Source organism: Rattus norvegicus, chromosome 2, assembly GCF_036323735.1.
Source record: "Rattus norvegicus strain BN/NHsdMcwi chromosome 2, GRCr8, whole genome shotgun sequence".
NCBI classification, from domain to species: Eukaryota; Metazoa; Chordata; class Mammalia; order Rodentia; family Muridae; genus Rattus; species Rattus norvegicus.
Window position 1 is genome coordinate 44930006 of NC_086020.1, and position 6666 is coordinate 44936671.

The window sequence follows — 6666 nt, forward strand, 5'->3', positions numbered from 1 at the left end:
CTACATATCAAGCCAACACAGACCAAAGATGCTGGGTGACTTATATATGTGGGCTCAAAGCACTTGGACTGGTGACTAATATCACAGAGAAAGAACCAGGGAGGATTGCCTTGGGTTCAAGGCCAGCCGGGCCAAACACAAACAATTAAACAACAATAACAACATCAAAACAAATATAGCAAAAGCCAGACATGGTGGTGCACAACTGAAACACACACTGGGAGGCAGGGCAGAGGCAAGGGGGCTGGTGCAACTTCAAGGCTAACTAGGGCTTCACAGTTTCACAGTGAGGGAGGAGGGGGGAGGGGAGGAGGGGAAGGAGGAGGAAATAGGGAGGGAAGGAAGAGAGAAAAAGGGAGAGAAAGGGAGGAAAGGAGAGGAAGGAGGGAGAGAGGGAAGGGAAAAGAGAAGAAGGGAGGGAATCTCCTAGCAGAATCTACAAAATTCTAAAATCACCAGATCCAACAATTGTACCAATGGTTCCTATCAGGCTTCCGTAGGGAGCAAGAGTACCTCACATTACCCCTATTCCTCTTTGGTTTGGGGTTGGTTTTTTTTTTTTTTTTTTTTTTTTTTTTTTGATGCTAACACAAAAGATCTCTAAAATCTACCTTTTCGATTTGAATGTTTAAGACGAGGACTAAGGGACAACTAGGAGAGATCACTGCAGCAACCCTGAAATAGCACTTCTAGGGGGAAGGCTGTCTGCCTTGGGTCTCTCAAAAGTACAGCCTCATTTTTAAACCAGGGCAGACTTAAAGTCCAGGAAGTATGATTTGGAAAATGACGTAATAATCTGGATTTGATTCCTAGGCAATTTCACCACAGTAGTCAATCACCTCGGATTAATCAGTGCGTGCTGTCTTGAGGGATGGTTTAGTGGCCTCTGGCTTGAAGTTTCCCTTTCCCCAGTGGCCTAAGAAAGGAGAACCGATTCAAGTTAGCAAAATGGCTTCTCTGTTTCTTGTTTTGCGAAATGGTTCTTCTGTGCAGCTGAGGGTTGCCTCAAATGTTAGATCCTTCCTGCCTCTGCCTCTGCGTCCTCAGCATTGGGATTTAAATAGTGGGCCACGGGGCTGGGGACTTAGCTCAGTGGTAGAGCGCTTACCTAGGAAGCGCAAGGCCCTGGGTTCGGTCCCCAGCTCCGAAAAAAAGAACCAAAAAAAAAATAAATAAATAAATAGTGGGCCACTGTGTTCAGTGTCCAGGCTGCCTTATCCAACCTGAGCCTTCCCCTTGCTTCTGCTTGTAAGTTGTCAGTATTTATTTATATTTCACACACACACACACACACACACACACACACAGAGAGAGAGAGAGACAGAGAGACAGAGAGACAGAGAGACAGAGAGACAGAGAGACAGAGAGACAGAGACAGAGACAGAGACAGAGAACCCACAAGTGGAGGTTGGAAAACAACTTTCAGGAATCGGTTCTCTCCTCCCTGGTCCATACCAGGGATTTGAACTCTGGTCTTCAGGCTTGTGCAGCAAGCACTTTTAGCTGATGAACCCTCTTGTCTTCCAATTGTCAGTTTTTATTTTGATTTTGATATTCGTCATTGTCTAGCTGAAGTATTTTTCTTGGGAGCTGAAAAATGATGTCAAGGTCTGGTATCCGGGAATCATCTTAGGACAAATACAATTTCACTTACACAGCCTTCAGTCTTCAGTAGGACAGCCAGTGTCTAGTTATGTAGCCTAGGTGGGCTTTGAACTCACTGTGTAACCCTCGCTAACCTCGGGGTTGCAGTCCTTTGTCTCAGCCTAACAAGGCAAAGTTTTTGTTTTCTTCTCATGAGGAAAATTATCCAATAAATTAGTTTGTATTTGGGGTTGGGGATTTAGCTCAGTGGTAGAGCGCTTGCCTAGGAAGCACAAGGCCCTGGGTTCGATCCCCAGCTCCGAAAAAAAGAACCAAAAAAAAAAAAAATTAGTTTGTATTCTGTGTCCTTGCAGAAATCCCAGGTAGCAAGGATAGAACCCAATGTATTCTGCAGTGTTTTGGAATTTATTAAAATTTAAATATTAAATTTGAAATTTGAATAAAACAAAACCTTCAAATGTACAAACATGTGTTAACAGAATTATAAACTCTGTCGAAACAGAAAATTGGAAGCTGAGGGATAAAGATTAAATCCACTGAATATGTTTTCAGACACTGCCTCTGACCTGAATGAAGCCTATACGCTAAAATTTTGAACTTTTTCTTTTCTTTTTTTTTGAAACAGGGCCTTATTTGTGACCCTGGCTGGCCTAGAACTCACTGCGTAGGCCAGTGTGGCCTCCTGCCTCTGCCTCCTGAGAGCTCAGATTAAAGGCATGCACCACCAGGACTAGCAAAAATTTTAATTAAACAAAGCAATAACAAAAAAAACTAATGGATTTAGATGTTGTCACCGTAGGTAGCAAAGCCTAAATGTAAGTGTGGATTGGATACTTACTACCAAATAACTTCTGACAGAGAGAAATGAAACTGCAGCAGGAGCATAAACTAACATCCGTGCCAGAATAACCCATACTTTGGGAACATACTTAGAAGGGAAAGTTGTACAGATGACAGTGGCAGTTTTCTGACACAATCTGTCAAGTGGAGGGTGATGAGAAGGTGCTCCTTGGGGTGCTCCTTGGGGTGCACCTTCAGGTTACATCAAGGCTTGGGCTGCAGCACCCTCTGGATTGGCTGTGTGTAAGAGGAAACAAGTCGTCATTGAGGGAAGTGTAGGGTCTGAAATGTCACCGGATTCACTTTGCATGCTTGCTGTGAGGTTGTGGCAAGCAATCAAGAGGAGGAACAACCTCTGCCCTACAAATGAGTCACCAGGTCATTTCATTTCCACGAAGGTAACACCTCCCCTTCAGTGTGGGGAGAGCAGAAGGCACACGTTCCAGAAGCAGTAGACATTGCTAAACAAATTAGAATCCTTTTATTTGGCAGTAGGCGCCAGCTTGGGTTTGTTGGGAGTAAGGCACACCCAGGTGATCTCACGTTCAAGTAGACAGAGGGTTTGGTTTTGTTTTTCCAGTAGCTTCGATTAGCCTAGAACTATATATCTGGGGATGACCTTGAATACCCAGTCCTCCTGCCTCCACCTCCCAAAAGATGGTTTATGACCAACCAAGATTGGTAAGATTAGTGTGTGTGTGTGTGTGTGTGTGTGTGTGTGTGTGTGTGTGTGTATGTGTGTGTGTATGTGTATGTGTGTGTATGTGTGTATGTGTGTATGTGTGTATGTGTGTGTATGTGTGTATGTGTATGTGTGTGTATGTGTGTGTATGTGTATGTGTGTATGTGTATGTGTGTGTATGTGTGTATGTGTGTGTATGTGTGTGTATGTGTGTGTATGTGTGTGTATGTGTGTATGTGTGTGTGTGTGTGTGTGTGTGTGTGTGTGTGTGTGTGTTTGAAGGGGTTCAAGTGAGCCTTGAGTTGTTGATAGTCTGCCTCCACTTTTCAAGAACTGGATTTAGAGACATGCATTACTATATCTTGTTCAGGAATGCTATAGATCGTTATTTGGGGGAGGGTAATTGAGACTACTGATAAACATGATCATGATATTCCTGTGGATGAGTCAAGAAAAATCATGGATTAGCTTAACAGCCACTTTAACTCAGTGGCCACATGTCTCTAGTTAATCAACTTGCTTTGGCCTGTGTGGGTTTTATAGTTTTGTATAGGAAATTGAACTGTTGACTTTTTTTTTAATTGATTTTTTTCTTATTTATTATTTACTATTTGCAAGTGTAATTGTGTATCTCTGTCTCTGTCTCTGTGTGAGTGTGTGTGTGTGTGTGTGTGTGTGTGTGTGTGTGTGCATTCTTTGGTATATGGTTAGGGAACAACTTTATACAATTGATTTTTCGTTTCCACCTTAACATGAGTCATGGGCTTGAACACCAGATTTCGGGTGCTTTTATCCAATGAGCTATTTCGCCAGCTCCATATTTTTTTTTTTTTTTGGTTCTTTTTTTTTTTTTCGGAGCTGGGGACCGAACCCAGGGCCTTGCGCTTCCTAGGCAAGCGCTCTACCACTGAGCTAGATCCCCAACCCCCCAGCTCCATATTTTTAATAGATGCTATAATAGAAGGGATGCTTCCCAAACAGACAGATAACTGGATGCTAGAAGGACATATTATAGGTTGGATGACTGTGAGAAGCAACTTTCCAGTACTACAGCGACATGCCCGAGACAATCGACTTATAAATAATAAAGGGTTCCGGGAGTTGGGGATTTAGCTCAGTGGTAGAGCGCTTGCCTAGCATGAGCAAGGCCCTGGGTTCAGTCCCCAGCTCCGAAAAAAAAAGAAAAAAAAAAAAAAAAGGGTTCCATGACCAATTCATCCCACTGTCCCGAGTCATGATGGTAGGATATAACAGAGTAAGCTTGCCTACATCACAAGCCAGTGAATGAAGAGGAAGGAGTTGGAGGTCCCACAATCCCCTTTTAGGGCATGCTTCCAGTGACTTAAAAACCAGTCACCTGATCCACCTCCCGAAGTCCCACCATCTCCTAATACTGCCACCCTGAGAACCAGGATCTTTTCTCACGTCTCTTTGGGACACGGCTTTGGGGGATATGAAAACCATGGTTTAGGGGAATTAAGGCCTTCAGAGACTGAGGCTGCATAGTAGACTTTCATCTACTTAGAAGATGAAATGTGGCAGGAGTTTAATAGGTCTGTCTCCATTTAAATGGCAAAGAATCACCTCAAAAGTGCAAGCTGAAGCAGACCCAGAGAACACAGGCTTCTCTAAAAAGCAATGAGCAGTCTGGGCATGGTGCTGTACACCTCTAATCCTCACGGGTGAGGGACTGGGCAAGAAGGATCATTAATTCAAGACTGGATTGTGTACAGTGACTAGGCTAGCTGGAGCTCTCAGAAAAGGCTGTGAAAACAATACAAAAATTAAAACAAGCAACCAAAAAGTGATAGGTTCTCTTCATTTGCAACTATGTTACATAACAGTTGTCCATCAAGAAAAATAATCAAATGGTTATATTAATAAAAAGCACAACTTAGAAATGGAGCCCATTGTCGTCTGCATGATGACAGGATAGCCTTTCACCCTTGCATACAAGCATGGTTCCTGTGGCTGCTCTGGACGTGCTGGAAATCTAAAGCTCAGACAACTTAAGCTGGGCTAGAAAACCCTTGGCTTTTTAGAGGAAAAATAAAATACTTTTTTTTTCTGAAACAGGGTCTTATGCAGCCTAGGTTGTCCCTCAGCTCACTAGGATGACCTTGAACTCCTAAACCTCCTGTCCTTCCCAAGTGCTGGGATTACAGGTGGGCCCCCGCTTTGAGATAATTCTGTACTGGGGTAACCACAGTACTGGTTGTCCTCTGGTTGACACACATGCATCATGACATACACTCGAGCACGCACACACACATACACACGCACACTCACAAATCATGTACACATGTATACAATAACGATAAAAATAATAATTATTATTTGCATAAAGAACTTAAGTCAATCTCATGTTGTGTGTGGACCAAGTAGAGTACCGATGTCTACGGCCAGCAGGTATTTGGTACAAAGGACCATCTTTAGTGCCAGAGGCAATGAGCACACAACTGGAAATCTCATGTTCAGAAATTATATGAATGGTAACGCTTAACTGAGTTTGTCAACGGCAATAGTATGGAATAGGATTGGAAAGACAGATTGGAGCAGGAAAAAAATAAATCCCTGCTTTATTAAAATCAGTGGGAAGTGACTTCGTGTTTTAGAGGCTCTTTCCTTCAGGAAACAGCACAGCCTCCCCTCTTGCCTTTCCTCTGACCCCACCCTTTACTCCCTACCACTCCACTGCAGGCTCGTCATACACACACACACACACACACACACACACACACACACACACACACACACACACAGGACCCTGATGTTGTTCACAGCTGCCCTTGCACCTCATCTGTGCTCTCCCCAAAGCCTGATCTCCATCCACTTGTCTCACACTGTGTAGCAGCTGTACCTTACATGCTAACTGAAGATGTTTGCATTTTCTGAAATAGTCTATGCATAGAAGTAGGCTAATCATGGAAGTGACTCAAATAATTCCCACCACGAGTGGCAGTTAGTGTTGGGACAGGGAAGAACAGAGGACAGTGTTCTGGGGCTTTCAAAATCCAAAAGTTCTCATAGGTTGCTGTCCCAGGCTTTTCGACACTTGTTTAAGATTGGGCATAGTAGGGGACCCCACGATAGAGAATTTGTATTCTCCCTTCCTCTTGCAGATTGTCATAGCCAGTGCTTCATTGCTGGGAAGAGACCTCATGATCACGGCACACCATATAAAGGAAAGCATTTAATTGGGGCTGGCTTCCAGTTGAGGGATTTAGTTCATTATCATCATGGCAATAAGCATGGTGGCATCCAGTCAGACATTGACAGCACCCGTGCCACCACAGTACCGAGAACCGGGCATAGGCCTGGGGGATTTAACAAAAGACAGAGACTGCGGTCATTCATGCTATGAGAATGCCAAAGCATTACTGAGGTTTACAGTATATATACACCATGTCCACCAGGGTGGAAAAAACCCTGGAAGTGGAAAAACAAGTTTATGCTCTCAGAATTAAAACAGGAACATGGAAATGGAAAAACAATTTTACCTTCTTAGGATAAAAACAGGAACTGACCCAACTGTGTTA

General features: G+C 43.5%; 1 non-coding gene across 1 annotated transcript; it reads left to right on the top strand.

Annotated features, from left to right (window-relative positions):
- The first annotated feature begins 1828 nt into the window (after positions 1-1828).
- On the top strand, positions 1829-1909 carry Trnap-agg68 (transfer RNA proline (anticodon AGG) 68). The gene has a single exon. It is a non-coding gene; the product is annotated as a tRNA-Pro (tRNA).
- Positions 1910-6666: the final 4757 nt, after the last annotated feature.